We start from the raw sequence: 20,772 nt of genomic DNA on the forward strand, positions 1-20,772 counted from the left end.
CTCTTAAGTGAAAAGTAATCCTGCCTTGAACACTGATGGAAGGAGCTCTCTGCAGTACAGCCCCAGAGGCTGCTCAGAACAGAGACAGTCTGGACAGAAGAGGGAAACAAGTGAGAAGGCAAAAATAATGCCTTCTTCAGAGTTCTCCTGAAGAGAAATACTTTCACTTTAGTGCGTATGTTTGTTGTGGTTTGGGTTTTGGGGCAAGGAACAAGAAGCAGCTAGCTGTGGCAGACCCTAGGCCTTGATTTCTGAGATACAAAATTAGGTAAACTTCCCTTTAATAACAGCAACCCTGACTAGTATCTAGCTCCAGCTCTCTGCGTGTTATTGATGCTGGCTGCCTTCACACATTAAAAGGGTGGTTCCAGGCTCATTTTCTATGGGAAAAAAAAAAAAAAAAGGCTGGCTTCATTTGTATTACAAAGAATATGGTATCACGAGCATCCTGACCTGTTTCTTTTTTCGTCTTTCAAAAATCTTTTGCACCATTTAGAAGTAAAAACGAAGACTCTCAGCAGAGGCGGGTGGGAGAGAATGTTATTTCTCCTACAATTTCCATTCTCTGAAATGTTTTTCAGGAAAAGCAGTTGGAGTGGAAAAGAGGGGGAGTGCTGCATGGGAAGGTGAGGGGGTCGGCCTGATTCTCCAGGGGACGGCTGGAGCTCCCTCAAGCCTCTAACATATGTTTTCTGAGTCAGAGAATTCAGGGTTGATGGTGGCAATTATATATGCTGGGTCTGAGATAATAGTCTTCCTTAGGAGAAGAGAAAGGCACTAGCTGAGAGCAATAGAAGAAGAGAGAAAAAAGAAAGGAAAAACATAAAGTGGGAGTAGGTCAAAACATATGTGTTAGCAATGATGCTGGAACTTCAGGTCTTCAAACCTCTTCAGCAGGTGGTGCTTCCTCTCCAGGGTTCTGCAGCTATTAATATGGACGAGAGACATTAAAATATAGAGAGACAGTCTGGCGCTTAGTCCCTGCAAAATTTGCAGACAGGAACGTGTGGGAAACTTCCTCAAGGAAAGTGTTTTACCCTGAGGGTGGAAATGGTGGAGCATTTGGAGTGTTGTTCCTAAGCAAAGGGAGCTAGGGAGGATCAGGCCAAGATGCTCTTCTCCTCATTAGTCAGCTACAAGAGGTCCCAGTGAGTTTTGGAAGCCTGGAAGAGATTGATGTTCACAAATAGCATGGGATGACTTTTCAGGTTCATCCTGTTGTAGCCTGAATGATTTGATAATGCCACGTCAACACTGCTCTTCTGTTACAGTCTAGGGATGTCTCTGCTCTTTATTATTTTCTTGTAATAAATTTGTAACCCAGCTTTGGTCTGGTAACTTAATTATGTGTCCTTTTCTATTTAATTTATCTTACTTTCATTTTTTCATTTTTTTTTTTTTTTTTTAATTTTGTCATGTAAGATGATTACTGCATTTTAGTAGCTAAAATTACTTCAGGGTTTTGGAATTAAACAATTTATCAACACCTACGCTGAATCCAGTTCCCTCTAAAAGGCCAGTTATCCAATGACAGGTTGCACATGGGGTTAGAGTATTGACAGTAGCCTGAAACTACACCACGCCGAACTAGCCAATGTGTAGATAAATTTGTTAGATTTCAATACTAACAGCTTTTATTGAGCATCATTAATTATATATACTTTTTGTTTCTGTTCTATGCATTTTTGTAGCACTTCTGTTACCATAAATTACCATCTCTATAATTTCCTTCAACTATTTTTTTCCATACAGAATACCTGAAAACTGGACACAATTAAGGTACTCAATAATACAAACAACAAAAGAGATTTAAAGAGAAGGGAAAGAAAATATAAAGTAATGGATAGTTCACCCCTCATTAAATACAAAATGTTACAATTATTAGAAGGTTTCTGACCTGCTCAAGAACCCTTTATTGCAAATGGCCTTTGCTTCAACCCTAGAGCTTTGCAATCCCTCTGTTTAGTGTACAGTAACTGTTCAGGGTAAGGAAGATTTTTGCATTTGCAGGTACATGTATATTTGGTAAGACTGAGTTTCCAGTTACTTGCTGAATAAAATTCCAATTCTCTGGATCACTCTCATCTCAGGGGGGACCTGCAAAGCTTAGAAACACATGGATTTCTGAATCCCTTCTAAAATTCACACTCATGTCGGAGACATTTTTTCTTTATCTCAGCTCTATTTATCCTGGTCAGCACCTCAGCCCTCTATTTCTGCTTGTTATTTGACAGCCACCGTTAGTGTATGCTGTCAGGATGTTCTAGTTCCTATTAGCGCAAAGCTCTTAATTCATTACTGTGGATCCTTGTATCACTCCAGAACACTCTGTGATTTTAAAGACTGGACATATCACAAAATTTACATGTTGCTCCCTCATATGCAGAAAGAGAGTTTTATTAGTATGTGCAAAATCAAGCTGTGCAATCAAGCCATCTGCTGATATGTATCTCTTTGTAGTAACATATGATGAGTATGTTTTAACAGCATAAATTAAAGCAAATAATATTCCCCTTCCACAAACCTCTTAATACTACTTCTGTGTTTTTAAGAGAAGCAGGAAATACAGAAGGAAATTAATACACCCAGCACTCTTGGACAATAATTACCATAGAAGTGTTAAGAACAGTCACACAGAGAAGAATATATGCAGAGTCAGAGACCACAGTGACCTCCCACACTGCATGGTTCTTTAGAATTACTGAAATTATAAACAAAGTAAAAGCTCTTCTTTCCCAAACAGCCGCCTCGATGTCACTTGTTTCCACATTCCAGCTTATGTCGCTGCATCCCACACTCTCTCTGTTGCTAAGTGCTTTAGGCTTCTGCAATATGTTCCAGCAGCTCCCTGTTTCTCTCAGATCTCCAAATGTGCTATCATCTGAGAGCAGAATGTCTAGGTTTATCTGCCCTGGTAAGAAAAAAGATTAAACTGTACAAATTACAGCTTCCTAAAGAACACTCGAATTTTCCATACCAAAAAACGTCTTTGTAATCTTACATGCCCTTTCGTAACACTTTGTTAGAACATGCTTTCAATTCACAGTGGGATATGTGAGGGATGGGGGCAGAGTATAGCTCCTGGGAGCAGCTACAACTAAACCTTGACTGTAAGTGACAATAGCAGCACAGAGCACAGAGTGCTTGCAGAAGCTTAAATCAGTGCTCTCACTGTGTTATGCAAATAAAGGAGCTCACAAATGAATAGAAATCATAGGAAAAGTGAAAAAAGGAAAACAATACATCAGTTAAGAATGTATATCATTTTGTAATTGCATTAGTAAATATTGACTGCTTCATCTATTCATCATTCTGGCTTAAGCATTGTTTGATTTCTTCTACCCTTGTAGCAAGCACGTAGCTTCTGTTCAGGAAAGAATGATATTATCACAGTTGTTCACTCAGCTACGCCTCTGTCTTTTTTTTCTTTTTTTCTTTTTTTTTTTCTTTTTTTTTATTTTTTTTCTTTTTTTTTTCTTTTTTTTTCTGGGTGGGTAGACATCTTACTGAGTGCACTTTTCAGGCTGTGTGCCTTTACCCACCTTGGGGCACAATTCCATAGCAATCCCTGTATCTTTGGCTATGGTGCCAGCATACCTACTACTGCAATTGATGGCAGGTTTTGCCTTATCTCTTCCAGTCGAGTTAAGATAAGGAACATTAGTAGTGATGAAAGAGCTTAAAGCTAACAGATATTTTATACACATGAAACATTCTAGGTACATATTCATCCTGGATTTACCATATCCCAAAGCCAGCTGAAGGTGCAGCCAAAGTAGGCTGTGTTTACATGAGAAAGTAATTCAGCACATTAGGAGTAGATCATCTACATCAGTAGACTGAAACAGTTGATAGTGAGGCACCTCGTTTTTCCATTATATGTGTTGGGGGGGGGGGGGGGTATTCTGGATTATATTTAGCCTTGCCCCTGGAACCAAACACATCTGCTACACACGTGGTACAAAGCTTTCTGAAGACAGAAAGTGTTAGGTATGTGCTAGAGGACCTCATGATGATGCAGCTCACATGCTATTTTGGAACCTACTGTCCCCATTAGCACCAGGGTGCATTTGGAGCACATTGGAAGTAGAGCTTCTGTTTTCAATTCCTCCTTAAAGAATTTACTTTGTATGCACTGAAACCCTTCTGAGAACTGAAACAACACATGGTAAATGGAGACAATGGCTGTATTTTCCTCCTAACTGCACCATTGCTTTGAAACAAATTGATAATGTAGACACAGCCTTCTGACAGCCGCTGAGGGCAACAATCTGCCAGCTCTGCTAGGGCCTACGAGAGGAGATTGGCTTTGGGCTAAATCCCTTCCCTCTGAACAGACCACTTCTCTGTATCATTGCAGACCTTCCTGCCCTCCCGTCTGTGCTCTGTCTTCTTCCTTTTCCCACATCGATTCTCACCACCAGGAAAAGATCCCTGACCTGCCCCATCCCCATCCATCTGGAAGATAAAGGAAGTGAACTGGGGCCTCTGGAAGATGGTGCACCCTGCAGAGTGAGGAGTGACGGGCCTGAGGCCTGAGCATGGAGATGGCATAGCCAGAGAGACCTGAAGGAAGCGGAAGGGGCGGACATGGGTTGTGAGAGAGGAGTAGAAAAGCCCCCATGGCTTCTAAAAGCCCCTGCTGCTTCTTCTGTCACCTCAGCTTCCTCTTCTACCATCCTCACATAACCTTCCGAAGTATCCCTGACAGTTCATAGCACCCTAACATTCCCCTGGAACAAAAAAAGATCCTTCCCAGCAACCCTGCTTCTTATTCTGAAATAGCTTGCCTGCTATTGCTGCAAAATATGATTAACCGCACAAACAGAATTTTAAAAGCCATGTTTCAGCAGATGCTTTCCACCTCATTTTCCCCACACACAGGGAAAGAGAGTTTCTTTTCTGCCTGGTTTCTCCTGGTTCCTAGGCCTCTTCTTTGCCTCCAGACATGTTCTTTTAATAACTGTGTGCTGAGACAAGGCATATCTTGTCTTCAGTCCCTCAGTCTGGGCCTGGAACCAAGGCTGATAACCACTCCTTCCCTTAATCAAAATCCGGGTTAGGGTGTTCCATTGCCTGCCATCCTAAAAGCCCCTGTGGAGGGCCAGGGATAGAGCACAGTCTGCCCTACCATGGTTTTGAATGGCCCAGGTTATTGTGAAGCAGGGAAGGATACCAGCCAAGGCGGGATGCAGCAATGAACAACTAGAAAGGGGTTAAGCATCAGCCAAAAAGTGTGCCTCATCCCCTTCTAAGCGGACAAAATAATAGTCAAAATAGACAAAATAATTTGGGCTCCTGCCCAAACAGGGGCCAAGCACACGAGGTGCACACAGCCCCTGACCCGCTCCGTACTGCCGGCTCAGTGTAAATATCGACACAGTGCTGCAGAGGAGCTCAAGTGTCATCATAACCGTGCCCTTGGACCACTTCGGAGAGAGCACGGCAAACGTAAGGAGGAGAGGCAGCAGCGCTGTGTGCCAGAGCACAGGCAGGCGCTGTGCCGCAGCCCGGGGAGAGCAAAAGGTGCAGAGGGAAGACCACAAGAGAGACGGCAAAGCCAGGGGCAGCGGGAGCTGTCTGGCCTGGCCGTGACACGGTGGGAAAGGAGAGCCCAGCAGAGCGGCTGGAACGAGGTGACCCCGGTGTTAACATTTTCAAGATTTTTCCATGTAGAAAGACCGGAAAGAAAATATCAGGGGGAGTATCCAAAACAGTTCTGAATTCAATCGGCAGGGGCCAAAAGTCACTGCCAGCTGACAGCCCTATCTGTGACCTGTGCGAAACAGGCAAAAAGTGCTCCTGGAGTTCATTGGCTCGTGTCCTATTAAAACAAAACCAAGTGCTGATACGCCCCTGCGAAGGCCAAGGAATAATGCAGGTAGAAGTGACCTGTGGCTCATACGTAAGGAGCCCAAGCTCGGAGGCACTGAGCTGTGTTGCAGCACCGTGCCAGCCTGCTGTTACGGAAGGAGAACTCCCATATTCTCCCTAGCAGGGCGGTGTACACAGATGCAGTGTATACACAGATCCAGCAGCTCTATTCTCGGTATGTTACTAAGAGACAACTGTTTCTATGGAGAGCTCATTGGTGGGCAAAATAAAATGTTTTGATGAATTATAAAAAAGGTAAATTAATTTTTAAAACAAAATATAGCGAGAGAATGTAATGATACAAAATCCCGCTAATACAGAATTTCAAGAATATACTTTCTTCCTCTTTTTTACTATTTTTCTTTTTAATTTCTAGCGGACATTTATCCTAAATTCTGTATTGTCTACAAACTGATATAAATGAACGTCTGTCCTGCAAAATACTTAACCAACGTGACAGCCACCTATGTAGTGGCTACAAAAGCTTCAATTGAACATTTGTTTGTTTTTAAAAGCTAAGTATGATTGTACAGCAGCTTATTCTGGATTATAAGTACCTACATGATCATGAATATGCCATGTTGTGTAGTGAACAATAGAGCTTTGAAATAAGAATTGTAAAGGCAAAGAAGGAGAGAACAAATAAGTACATTAAATAAAGCTCAGCATTTAATTTTAACATGCTTCTGTGGTAACAGCTAGACTCTCCAGATGACAAGTAATAGATATGTGGGGGTTTGTGGCATTCCTGCTTCGTTCTTGTTTATAGCTCTAATTATTTTACACTGTGCTGAAACAGACCTTGAAAAATGCTGTGCTTGACTTGGAGAACAGCTTAGTTGATCAGTCAACAATTTGGGAAAGTAAATAACAAGAAGCTTCACAGAATGGAGTCACTGAAGAAACCAATTGGAATTTATGTCAGTGACCTTTTCTTTCTTGGTCTTTATAAATGTAGAAATTATTCATCTCATTTGAAGATGTTCTGTGATGTTTTCTGTGTCAGGCTCAGAGATATTCTGTATGTTACATACTGGTTTAATCAATTGTCTTTGCTACCTACAACACATCAAATTACTTTGCTTTTTCACCAGCTGGCTTTTAGCAAGGCTTCAGTCATGCTAACATTGAAAGGGAAGGAATACACGGCTAAGGTTGGATCTTGTGTAAGTGAAAGGAGCCCCTCAGTGACACAAGGAAGGTAAACCAACAAAAGCATAAGCAGGACTTCTAAAAATCATGATTAGGTTAAAACTCCTGAGATTTAGATTAGGAAACAGATTTCTTTGTAATTCACCTTCTGACTTTTGAGTCTTCATAATAAAACCAGTCTAGGATCAAAACTCAACTTTTAACGCACATGCAAAAATGTAAAGTTTCTCACTGGCACCTAAGAGGAAGCTTTAATTTTTTTTTTTCCCCATGAGCAGACCGGAGCTGTCATCTATACCCTCCTTTTTTATGCCACCCTTTTTTCTCTCACGCTTGCTTGCAGTCTTTCAAGTCCAGCATCAACATATGAATATGAATATAGGCACAGCTACCTAAGGCAGGAGGATTCACCGGACAGCAAAGGACAGGATAGCAGAAGGATTCACTGGATCAGTTAACAGGAGCCTGATCTGGCTGTGCTGATTTAAGAAATTACTGATTACACCTCTTTGTCCCTCCCATCTGCCAGAGGGTACTGTCCTTGGATGAGGAGTGGCAGAAGAAAATGCAGGAATCTGACTCACCTACCCCGCTGTCCTCACTAGTGGTTAGAGCTAATTGCCACACTACCCACGGAAACAGGCAGGGCTCCCATCTCCTCTCCCTCAGGCTGTGACAACTTCCAGCAGAAGGGTAGAGTGACTAGCCGGAGCAGCGATGTATTAAACAGTAACATCTTAATTCTACCTATCTACCCTGCATAGTTAGTTTTGCAAGACAGTAAACTACATCAGCCTAGCCCGCCAGACAAAGCCCTACATCTACTTAGCTCATCATTTCCTGCATTCTTGTTCTTCTTACTTTCTCTTCCATCGGTCCCTGGCTCTCCTCATCTACCCCTTGTCTTACCTTAGTTCCTGTTCTGAATAGACTATCTGCCGCTCACGTCTCAAAAGCTACCATTATAAGTCTGAAAACAGTCCTGACAGCCAGCTGCCAGTGGATATATTTATATTCCACTATAAAAGGAATTCTCCGCACATCAACAATACATCTTATACATTTGACTTGCTGTGCACAGAACAGTGTGTGCATTACTCAGTCCTCCAAACAGGAGCCCACATTTCCATCAGCTCGGTTCATTCTGTCCCTAGATTTTCTTCATTTCATCTCCAACATTCGCAGCATATTCTGGCTCCATTTTCATGTGTCCTTTCTCATACTCTTCATACTCCCTACATTGGATATTAGCTCCAGTCCCACTTCTCTTATTCCCATGTCTCCTCACACCTTCCTGTCCAGCTTTATAAATTCAAAAGATATCTGGTTTAATCTTCATAGGAACAGATACCATCTTTCCTAGAACAAACTTCATTTTTACATAACAGGATTACAAGAAAGTAACCAGCTTGTCATGGCTGAAAGCAATTCCACTTAAGTCATAAAACTCTCTGGAGACAGCAACCATTAAAATAAGAAAGAAATCAGAAGTTTGACACCTATAATCTTGTAACTGCAGGAGTCTCCGTGTATTTTGTGCTTTATTTTCAAATCCGCTAAGTACTTTGAATTGGCAATGGTACAAATGTTCGGAGACTCACTGATGGCTTTTCTAATCAATTCAGTGAGTAATGACTGCAAATTTCTATGAAGCAATTGACTTGCAAAGAAGAAGGGGAAAAAATGCTTGCTATTCTGTCCCAGATCCTGAACCTGCATGAAAGAAACGGGAGAAGAATAGGAGCCCCTTCCCCTGCCATTTCACTTTCTGTTTCATAAAGGAGAGAAGCGTATCTCTGAATGTATACTTGAAAAGGAGAAGCAGCAGAGGTGCATATACCCTAGTGACCTGCTTTCATTACCTGCAGATCTTGATTGATTCACTGAAGTTCTTTCTGCCAGTTTTAGTCTCCGACACAAAATTTACACAAAATATCGAAAAGATCTTTCTTTCAGCAACCTTAGGCCTGAATTTCATAGCAACCTATCTTCTACTGCGGAAACCTATCATTTTTAGACAACGTACAGAAAATACCTCAGCATTTCCTACCTGAGTAGGATAATTGTGTGGGGTTAGGGTAGGCCTTTGGTTTTGAAAAGCAGGATGTCCTGCATTTCAGAGCAGGAGCAGAGAAATAAAGGAGTGTCTAGCCATTTGTTTGCTAAGCAGGGCAGAAATGTGAAGAAGGAGTCTCTCCTTGCTGTTAACTTCCTTGTCAAACGACTAACCTCTTGTTGAGGTCAATGGAAAGGCTTCACTGATATTAGCTGGAGCTGGCTTACGCAGGAAGAAACAAGGAATGAAACTAGATTTTGCTCCCTCCGCTAAAACTGTGGCCTATATCCCAAAAATATGCATAACCATTACCCACCCTTTATGTCCAAGTCCCAGAAATGCTTGATATAAATAAAAACATCAACTCAGATGTTGTAAAGACATAACTGATTATCAACATGAATGATAAATAATCTTCAAAATTTGATACAAGTTATAAGGAAGTTAGAAATAATATTTAACTAGGATTTTGATAGGATGTTGAAAAATTACATGTGGAAACTAAAAGGTTAAGGCAACATAAAGGAGTAGGAAGAAGAAAAGAATGGACAATGGTATGCTACACACACACATATATATGTTGTATATTATATTTATATGCTGTAGAATGTCAAAATAATAGAGAAGAGATACGGGTCAAGCACAGAAGACAGACTTTTCAATAATGGAAATTTCTCCAGCTGTCGATCAATTTCTAAACACCACTACAGCTACAAGAATGCAAATCTCAAGTGTAAATAACAAACACACCAATACTTGCACTTTGGGAACTCTCTCCTGCTTGCTGTACAAGTAAGGTTTACAAGATCAAATAGTAGCTTTCCCTGTTACTACCCGGAATACACAGTGCAGCTGTGTCAGTGACCAGCTCATCAGTTCTCATCAGAATCAGTTATTCAAATCAAGGTAGAAATGGCTATATTTCTTGTTGACAGAAAAAGTATGTAGCTTTTTGTTTCTTGAAAGGGTGACCTTCTTCTTGCTGCTATTTCCTGCTTCCATTCATTCCAAGAGGAAGGGGTTTGGTCTGCCAGTGACGCTAACGATTTTTATTTTTTTTTTCAGCCTAGAGGTCTGCAAGTAGTACTTTGTACTAAATCCAAGTAACCTGGAAAATACTTTATGTGAATACCAGCTTGGTATAAGAAAGCAAGAAACAATCTTAATTTAATATTTTAAATGGATTGGAGTTTTGTGTAGGTGGAAGAAGATCATTACAGAAAGGAGTGCTACACAGACTAATATATAAATAGCTCTTGCTGAGAGCAGAACAATAGCTCTGTTTCTTCTCTCAGAGCACAGATACAATTAGTTAGAGGATATTGCATTCTTTAGAAATTTTTGGCATCCAATAGAAAAAAACAATTGCATTTCAAAACAAAATATTGTATTTGAAAATCATTTCCCCTTTTAATTACCTGCCAAGACTTTCAGTCTTTCCCCTGCAAATGAACACATCCCTTGTACTTGAGCACAATGCTTTCCCACACTGCTGGGTGGCTGTGAGGTCACCAATTCCTGCTGCTGCAACTCACGATCCTGAACTGGGGTCTTGGCAGGAAAGTAGCTGCTTTCCACATACATTGTTTTAAAAATACATATGGCTCTGTAATATTTCCATCTACCAGTATGTGCACTTCACTGATTTAACTCCTATACTTTTACTGTCACAGAATAACTACATCCTTCTGCTCGATAAATGCTGAGACAAAGCCAGCATATTCATGTTCAAGGCAGGAAATCTCAGTCCCCTGACGGCACTGTATTCCTATTGCTGTCTCTATAATCTAACGGCTGATGCAGATTTCATCAGGTCATCCAGTGGCAATAATTCATGCTGGGGAATTTGGGCGTACTCCATTCTCGCTGTCTTCGAGAACAGACCTATCATACTTGCCAGCCAATCCGTTTCAAAACCAGTTTAAAATATTAATAATCATGGTTAGCTAGATGGAAATATGATTGATTGCTACTTATTCCACTAAATAATAATAATAAAAAAAATCAATAGCTATAGTTATAAAACCAGACTTGTGGGATAAATTAACCAAAATCAGTTCCTACACTTCAGACTTACATCTGTCGGTGTCTTGGTTTTGTTCTGTCTTTTGCACAGACATGAAAATCTTTCTCTGAGGGCACCAGATAGTGGTAGCATACAAAGACCAGATCATAGAATGACAGAATGACTTGGGTTGGAAGGGACATCAAAGATCATCCAGTTCCAGATGGAGATCGGGTATTAATTATATTGTTACAGACTCTTCCCTGTGAGCAACTTATCATTCTCCCCAGCACAAGTGGAAAACCTTAAGGTAATCCTATTGCATTACAACTACTGTTCATGCCTTATTCTTCGGATGGTTCATCCTAACCACTCATTTCTTAGTTTCTTGTCATAATTATTTTTTTTTGTCATAACTAAAATATCAATGGCAGACATTAATGTGTATAAACTAAAATAAACACAGCAAAAGTACTACTATCTTACTAATACTTTTAGTACTTGAAAACAAAGCATAATTTCATAAAGTTCCAGCCCACCTTGTCCCCTGTACCTCGTTTATGGAACATAATTTACTTGGGTGTGCTGCAATGGGTGCACTTGCTGCTGTGGTGTCTCAAGAACTTGTTTTACAGTTCATATATATACTAACTAACTTGCATACAATCATTTATAATGATATTACTTACCCAAAATAGCTTGCAAATTGAATAAGATAAAACAAACACATGATCATCTTGTAGGCATTCAAAGATGAGAAGAACTGGTAGGTCTAGAAAGAACTGGTAGGTCCTGAGCTTTAAAGGAGATCTGTAAGGGATATCTTTGCATTGCCAGGAAGTTCAAAGCTTGAATGTCTGCCTTCTCCATGCTATTAAAAATCCCACAAGTTTTGCAAAGGTAAGGTTGCTATCCTATGTCTTGAACAGAAAGAGCTCAATAATCATGTTTTGTCTCTGTAAACTTCAAGTGTGTTTCTGAGTCATATTTACTGTTTTTTATCCTCATCTGATTCCACCAAAAGTGTACGTCAACACAAGCAAAGTGAATTTGTATGCACGTAAGGAGTGGATTGATGCTTGCATTCCTTTTTAGGCCAGAGCGAGCTACTTCTGTTTACTGGGAAACATGTTCGTCAGTGTTCTGGTTCGTTTGCGCTGCTGGAAGGTTGCAACCGAGCTGGAAGCAAAGGAATTTCTAGCTGGCGCCGTTCTGGCAAGCACAGCTCCCACTTGGCCCTGCTGTGGAGAAGGACTGGCTAGAATAAGCTGCACATGCAGCTCCTCAAGATCAGCAACTTGCTGCTGCAAATTAAGATACACTCCGGTCTCCAGCTCAACACAGAGCAACACAAGCGGTCTCCACCTCCGCCTGCAGAGCGAAGGAGCTGTAAGCCTCCCTTGGTGTGCACAAGGACATGAAAGCCCTGCCAGGTCTCCTTAAAGAGACCACAATTTGGCCTTGTGATTCCAGTCAGTAGCTGGGGTCTGTGAGAGGACTGGCGGTCTGTTTGGACAGTGTCAGTGAACTTTGGCCAACAAAATAAGAGAATAACCAAGCAGGCAGCAAGAATCAGATTATGACCAAAAGGAAACAAGAAACAAAAAAACACAGCCAGACAAATTGTGCCCTACGTGTACCTATGACCTGGTACTTCAAGTTCAAACACACATCACTAAAATCACTGAAGATTCGGACGTGCTGTTATGTTTTGTTCTTTGTGTGGTGGAAACATGGCAACAATAGCGTGGAATAAATGGCTCATAGGGCTAGTTTTTATCTCTTAGGTCTTGTTGGGTAGCACAGAAAGCTTAAGAGGCTTATGGACAGCAAGGGCTGAGAAGTGAGGGGATGCTAGCTGGATCATTTTGAAAGGAAAACAGTTGTAAATGGAAGAGCAGGAGGGAAGCACGGTTGGTGCTGGCAGAGTCAGCACAGAGGTTCGTGGTGGTATGGGGACCACGGATGCAGTAGACAAAGGGAAGAAAATACCACAGGATAATCACGGAAAGGATGTTTTTGTAGCTCCTGAGTGAGAAATCAATCCACAAAAGCTACATGGCTTCCCTTAAGTTCAGTTATTGATTTGTCGGCCGGGGGGGAGCGGCTACCTCAGAGATGGGCTCAATCGCCCCGCAAACCCAAGCCGAAACACTGCCAGGAGCCACAACACCTGAGGCGACCAAACGCCACTCCGGAGACCCCCCGAGGCAGCCGGGGGACCCCGTCCGGCGGGAGCGCCCCCAGACCCGCTACCTCCGAAGGGGGCGGGCGGCCGGGAAAGCGAGAGCCCTTCTCGGCCGCCCGGGGCCGTTTCCCGTGTGAGGAGCCCCGCGCTCCGCCCCGGGCCCCCGGCGGGCTCCCCGCGCGGCCCGAGCCGCTAGGTGTCGCCGGCGGCCGGGCCTTCCCCCCGGCCCCTCCTGCGCTCCGGCTGCCGGCGGGGCTGGCTCAGTGCTGGCGGGCGGAGGCGGCGGCAGCCCGCAGCGGAGAGGCGCGGCTCGGCTCGGCGCCGCGCAGCTCTTTGCCCGGCCCGGCTCGGCTCGGCCGAGGCCGCCCACTCCGCTCTCGGCACCGCTCGGCGGCCGGCTACCGAGCACGGCCCGCGGCCGCTCGGCGGCGGGGAGCCGCGGCGAGGCGACGGCGGCGGGGGAAGCAGCCATGTTGGAGCGGGGAATTCAGTGACTGGCCTCGAGGAGGCGGCGCGGCCGGCGGCGAACGGGGGGGAGGCGGGCGGGGGGCTCGGCTCCCGGCAGCGGCGGCGTCCGGACACCGCTCCCGGGCGGAGGAGGGGAAGGAGAAGGGGCAGAGGAACCGGCCCCGGCCCCGCGGAGCCCCAGCGCTGCTGGTGAGTTGGGGCCGCGCATTGTCTGCCGTGCCCGGGCTGCCGGAGCGGGGCCTCGGCCTGCGTGTGCGCGGCGGGGACGTGGGGACCGCGGGGAACGAGGACGGGAGCGGGCGGCGGGCGGGGACGGAGCCCCCGGCAGGGCCGAGCGGGTGCTCGGGGCGCCCCCGGGGCCGGGGAGGGCTGCGGGGGATTTCCGCTGCTCGCCGGGGCTGCGCCGCTCTCCGGGGCCGTCCCGGAAAGCGAGGCCCGGGGGGGGGGGCAGCGATGAGCGTCCTCGGATTTGATTGTATTGTATTGTTTTTTATTTTATTTTTCTGTGGTCCTGAGCGTGCTCGTAACCTTCGTTTCCCCGCCGCCCCCTCCGCTCCAAGCGAGGCTGCTTTCTCCTGACAGCTCTCCGCCTCGCAGCCTCCGCACGGATGACACACTCGCGGCTTGCAGGGCTCCCCCCCACACAGACCCCAAATAACGCAGGTTTCTGTGCGGGGCGTTTTGTGCCCCGAGCTCGGAGTTCCGAAGTGACAGGATCTGTGAACATTTGCTGACCCTGAACTTCGGTGAACTCCTTTCCTCCCTCCCCTTCCTCTCTGAGAAATGTAATGGCATGAGGCCAGGAGGAGCAAAATGGTGCTTCCCTAGCAAGGGAGGTGGGAAGGGGTTGCCATTAGGTGTGTTGGGCATGGCAAGGAAACTTGCGCCTCTCGCTGCCCCTACTTAGGTCTTCGCAGAAGTGGATTAGCCTTAAGAGAGGGCTGACCCCGATCCCCTTTGTCTCGTTTCTGTGTCAGTTTCGGGAATTGACCAGAGCTGTTTTAAACTCCGGACCTTCTGGGGTACTGTTTCTAATGGTGGTTGCCAGTATTGTGGGTACTGTGAGGGAGACAGGGCTGAGGTGTATCATAGCCCCAAACAACTTAATTTCAGAGGCTTCTGTTTCCTTTATTTTATTTCATTTCATTTCAGTAAGGGACTTAGGCGTCTATTTTTTTCCTTCTGTAATTTAGCGGAAGATCGACAGCAACTTTCTTGTATCTATTGTGGCATAGGTAGGAGCAGAGGAAGCCTACTTTGTTATTATTCCATTCCCCCCCTTCCTTTTTAAATTATATTAATTGAACTGGAAACTAGGTATCCAAAGGTTAAATCCTTGGAAGATGTGGAACAGAAGAAAACTTCAATGAAATTAGAATTAGTATGAAATTCAGGTTTGTTTTCACGTTATAATTGTGTAAAGGTAATGTGGGTGATCTGGTTTTGTTTGTGCTTAAAGAAATTGCCATATTGTGTTGTTGTAGGAATTCTGTACGCTCACTACGCGGCTCTTATTACTTATGCCTGCAATTCAGTAAGCGATGTGAGAAAGACCCGTTTTGAGTAATTAGCGCAGAAGTAACAGATACAAAAACAAGAAATCATGTTTGAAATGCATAGTGAAGAATTTCCTTAAAATTGTTTATACTTGAAAGACAGAACTGAATTTACTCCTCCAACACAGAGAAATCATTATAATGTTAACTTGGCGTTAAAAAGGCCACTTAAATTTGAAAGATGAAAGCATCCTTTTTTGATGGCGTTATTTGAATGCTGCTTTGACAATAAAGAGTCTGGCTTACAGAACCTTTATTAAGGATAGCGCAGTGAAGTTCATCCCTTGGTTTTGCATGCTGTTTGGTGCAGCCTTGTGTTTACCCAGGTTGGAATCCTGCACAAATCAGTAGGTGGGGTCTGCCTGCAGCCCTGCTGAAGAGCTTGCAAATTGGAGCCTGTGTTGTCTGAGCAAATTATAGTTTGAGAGTACAGGGTCATTTGTTATAAGCTCAGCCAAGGATGTAGTGCATTAATTGATCTTCGTAATATATAAAACACCCTTAACGTGTAGCAAAATACTTAATATGTTGCTCCAAATACAATTAGGTTTAGAATAACTGAAAAACAGAACAGGGCTGTGTTTTTTTCCCTGAATGCCTCTGGCTTCAATTTCGGCGTAACACTGCAGTGTAAAAAAAAAAAAAAAAAATAGGAGATTGCTTATGACATCGATGTTAAGATATCCTGTAAGCCTGTGTTATTGTTACAATGCAAGGCTGTTAATACTGGGCAATATTTTTCGGCTGGATTGTTAATGTACACATTCTTCTAATTTCTTAGATAACTCCCTGCTGCTGGAAGAATAAAAAATATTTCACTAGTCTTAATAAGTTCTGGTTCGGTACGGTATATTTGAGAAAGCCAACCTTAAAAGTGCAGTCAGGAAAGGCTTCATTGGAGACTGAACGCTGTCTGCATTGAAACCTTTCCTGAAAATTGCTCCTTCCACATTCAGTGGAAGCAGTGGATATTTTGCTCACTGATCAGCCTTTATTTATTAGCCAAGAAAACTAATCAGCTGTTTCTTTAAAAGGCGTATACTAGTTTTGTCATTACTGAGTCTGGTAGCCTGGTGTAATCTGGTGTGATGTGAAAATGGGCATCATGACTAAAAGTCAAGCTCAGGAATAATAAAGCTTCTCTGGTGTAAATTCAGTGTTTGTAAACCTACTCAGTGTTGCTTGTAATCCTTAAGTTACAGGTACCTTAAGTTCTTAGCTGTATGCTTTTTAATGCTTGCTTTGTTTTTTACAGCAAGCTCTTTGTATGTATCTAATGACTCAGCTGGACACCGCTGTAATCAGTGGCACTTCAGAATTTAATATAAATCTCTACTCCACCACTTTAGCATGTAAAAATTCTTTTAAAATACCAAATGTTTACTCAACAATTCTATGATCTTCATTCCATTTGTGCTGTCAAATGCTGTACTTCACATCTAAAGAACCAACTGAAACACTGTATTGCTAGTGATCGTTGCCTTTTTTTTTTTTTTGCAGTGCACCTAATTGTAGCAATGACATCTTCATTCTGAGCGTAAGAACTGGATTTTTTTTTAGTGCCAGTTCACATGCTGATACAGAGAGTATTTTACTGGGATGTAGGGTTAAAATAATTTTATACTTAAGTATTTTGACCCCTAAGCAATAACTTAGTTTTTATTATTATTTTTTTTAAAAAAAGAAGAAATTTAAGACTACATTTTTATTTTTAATCTACTTACGAAGAGCTTAATGTCCTGTTGTATGAAACTTTTGGGGCCTAGACACATTTTTCTCCATTAAGCGAGGAAGAACAGATGCTACTTTTTCCAGAAATACCGTGGAATGCTTGTTTAGTCAAATGAATAGCTATAATTCTGTATCAAATACAAATCCATCCATGTGCTCTCTAAACTGACGTGGTGGATTGGTAATTCTCATGGGGTTGTTGGTTTCCTGGCCTCGTTTTAGTGGACATACCAACTCCAGAGTTCAGCTGAGCTCGCTAACTTGAATATTGACCAATAGTGTTTAAACCTCAAGCCTTTAACCACTGATGCTGATAATCACAAGGAAGAAACAAAACCGAAACCTACTCTGTTTTTGCCAACTTGGAGCATAGGAACACGAAAAGAAAAAAATTCTACTTCAGTTCTGTGATCCAGTTATGTGGAAACCGGTGACTTTAAAGAGTGCCTCCGATAGGTTGCACCTTGCTAGTTTTTGATTCATTGTTTAATTAATTATTTTTTTCCCACAACATAATACCCTCTCTGTATTCAAAAAAGTGCTAGGTTTCAGTGGAAGAACCAGTGAATGATATTTTTGTAATGAAAAATGACGACAGTTCAGAATATCACTGAAGTGTAGGCTTAGGCTGTGATTATGAACAGAGTGAAGAAAGAATGTAGTTTTGAGAAGGCAATTTCTTGTGTACAAGTTCTACAGTATTTTTGCATTTATATGTTTTTGGAAAGCACTAGCTGGTATTGGAGCAAGTCTGAAGCCACACAGGAATACAGATTCATGTTTAGATCTTGGTCGCTTTGTGGAATCGTGCAATTTGTGCTTCTACATGAAATTAGAAAGAGAGGTAGAAAGAGAGGTTAATTGGGTCATTTAATCGTTTCCATGGCAATGAAGAATTCTGATTTTATATTTGCTGTTATATTTTCTGATCCATTGTGAAGTTCTCAGACAATAAAGCTTTTGCCACTTCTATGGAGATCGTTACACGCCAGGAATGACTGTGTAATGAAATCCTTTGGACACACCAATACCTGAAATCATCATAACTCTCTGTTTCACTGTCATATTTGGGTTTTTGAGGTCTAGTGCCTGTTTTTAAAAGATAAGAAATTTCTTTCATGAGGGAACATCAGGTTCTCAGAGGGTTCTATGTACAAGCACAAGTGATATAAAGAAAGAAAATAATGTGAGTAGCATGGTCCAAAGAAAAAAAAAAATTGTCAAATCACACTTTAATGTTTTGTGTGGTGGGGCAGAATTAGACAATGATTTTAAGAAGAAGGAATATGCCAACTTTATGAACATTTAAATAAATAAATGCTACAGGGCCTCTGAATTTAAAGACAAATTTCTGGTTGCTCATTTCTCTAATACCTTGAAAATACAGTGAGTTGAAAAACACGGTTTCATCCAAGGTTTTGACTGTGACACCCCCACCACCCCTTTTTGTTTAAATTTATCTTCTCTGGGACGATTATTTGTGCATATATTATGATGAACAAGGCTGTGTTTTTCTACCACAACAAAGAAAAATGTCTTCTAATTTATACTCCTAGCCACGGTTCTTGCCTGTCATTGTATTTTAGGTTGGACTTGCTAAGTATCTTGTATAAGCGAATGTTATTATGTGCTCTCTAATCATATTTCATTTAATTATAGTCTATTCCTTATAATTGCACTCCTTTCTCTGCTGCTGTTTTCAAGGCATACTAGAGTTGCATGATGGTCTCTGATTCCTAACAGCTGTACTTTGTCAGCTTCACTAAGAATACTTGTGTGCTTTCAGTTTGTGTTAGAGCTGGCAAGATCATGGCTTTTTCTTTGCTCTGTGGATAAGGGCATTTTGCAGGCATGTGTCTCTTCTGATATTGTAGTGAACTTTTGTAGCACACATAGCCTTCTTCCAGAAATGGCTCTTTCCATGTGTTTTTGGCTTACTACTCCCACAGTACTGATATTGGTATACCCTGACTTGTTTGCATTTTGTTCAGGTATCTGCAACGTGTCTTTATACAGCAATCATTAAATACCATAGTTAGTGAGGTCTACAGCAACGGTACTAATTGTTATTCCCTAAAATTAAGATCTCTGGGAAATAAGAATTACCAAGAAAACCCATTGTGCTGTTTGGGCTTAAAAGTTAGTCGTTTGCAGAAGTAAAGAAGCCAGCTGACTAAAATGTAAAGAAGTTGAAGTTGAATTAGGTGGATGTGATCGATAAGGAAAGCCAAGCACCGTGATGAGGAAAAACCACACTGTCTCAGACTGTGAGAAAAAGGCAGGATGTCTTTTAGAAAGAAAATAAATTTTAGCAAGGCTGTTAGCCCATTAAAATGCTAAAGAAAATGGTAACATTTGATGATACTCAGAAGTCGTCGATGATGATCATTAAGTACTGCTAAATTCGGAAGTAAAGCCAGATGATAGTCATGCATAATGCTTTGCAACGCTTCCTTAAAATAGCTTGGGGGTGTTAAACAACAGCCCGTGAAGTTGTGTAGTAGGAACTGTAAAATGTCGATGGGGCGCTTTCTGCAGTATTACTGCCTTTGATGTTTTTCAGCGTGTCTCGCAACGCTGGGAAATTCTGTAATTAGCACAAATGAAGATTTCTTTCAGCGTTTTTTTTAAAGTTAGCAATAAGCATAGTGCTGGGTACTGACAGAGAGAGAGTTTAAGTAGAGGAAAAGAATATTGTCATTGAGCACAGATTTATGGAAGGCTGCTCTTGTGAGAATAACTTTTGAGTCTCCAGATAAGATTACAGACTGCATGTGGTATAATATTGTTGGTACTGTAGACGGGCTTTTGTAAAACCTTTCGGTTGGTTGTTTTGTGACATTTTGACTGAGGGACTACAATGACAGATCAAACGTCTGCGTATGAAACGGTGTAAAACCTGGCTGATAATGGGAATCAAGTGGTTCGCTATAAATAGGTGCCGTTGCGTAACTGCGTGCGGTGAGGGCTCAGCAGTGTCCAAGTAGGCTTCGGAGGGAGCTCGGTGCGTGCCGTCAGGCGTTTTCATTAATGAAGCAAAAGAAAGTGAAAATTGCTGATGGTTTTTGGAGATTGCAGAGAATGGGGAAAGCAACGGGTACTGCAGAACGGGTCATTAGTGCAGGGGGAATGCTTGCAAAAATGGCAGTTTCCTGGTTGTTTGCTTGATGTAATGTTTATATCAAGCTGTAAAAGATTGAATACAGTGTGCTAACTATTAAAATAAATGATATTTTATAACAATTCAAATGTAAGCAGTTATTAATATTAGCCTTTGGTTTGGGGATTAATTTTGTGAAGCTTCAGAGTAGTTTCTCATGCATAACACAGAACAGATAAGTCCTGATCTGCATTTCTGCATTCAGTATGTGGGCAAAAGCTTTTTTTTTTTTTTTTTTTTTTTTTTTTAAGATAGAGCATTCATAAATAATGTACAAGAGGACAAAAATCAATTTTAAAATAATAAAATACATTTGATTAGACTTCCACTGATTTTCTGTACATCCTAAAGCTGAATTTCTGAATGTAAAATTCATAAATATTCTGCATAGGCCAAAGAAGTTGTGGCCATATATGTTTAACTGCAGAAAACTAAAAGCCTTTTTCTAGGCTGTCCTTAGCTTATTGCAAGAACCACGTTCTCTGTTCTTTCTCTGTTTGCGAAGATCTAGTTGTCATAACCACAAGTAGAGTGTTTAAATATGAAGGAGGGCTGTTGCTTTCTAAAGTACAGTCTTAAAAC

General features: G+C 42.1%; 1 protein-coding gene across 2 annotated transcripts in view; it reads left to right on the forward strand.

The window, feature by feature from the left end:
- The first annotated feature begins 13,554 nt into the window (after positions 1 to 13,554).
- The window catches only part of CDK17 (cyclin dependent kinase 17), a 93,659-nt gene continuing 86,441 nt past the window's right edge, over positions 13,555 to 20,772 (forward strand). The window contains exon 1 of one of the 2 annotated variants that reach the window (XM_035336838.1): positions 13,555 to 13,932. The gene's annotated coding sequence lies outside the window, so the exon portion shown is untranslated. The remainder of the gene's footprint in view (positions 13,933 to 20,772) is intronic. The other variant, XM_035336845.1, reaches the window with a different exon arrangement.

The sequence above is a fragment of the Oxyura jamaicensis genome, chromosome 1 (genome assembly GCF_011077185.1).
Source record: "Oxyura jamaicensis isolate SHBP4307 breed ruddy duck chromosome 1, BPBGC_Ojam_1.0, whole genome shotgun sequence".
Lineage (NCBI taxonomy): Eukaryota > Metazoa > Chordata > Aves > Anseriformes > Anatidae > Oxyura > Oxyura jamaicensis.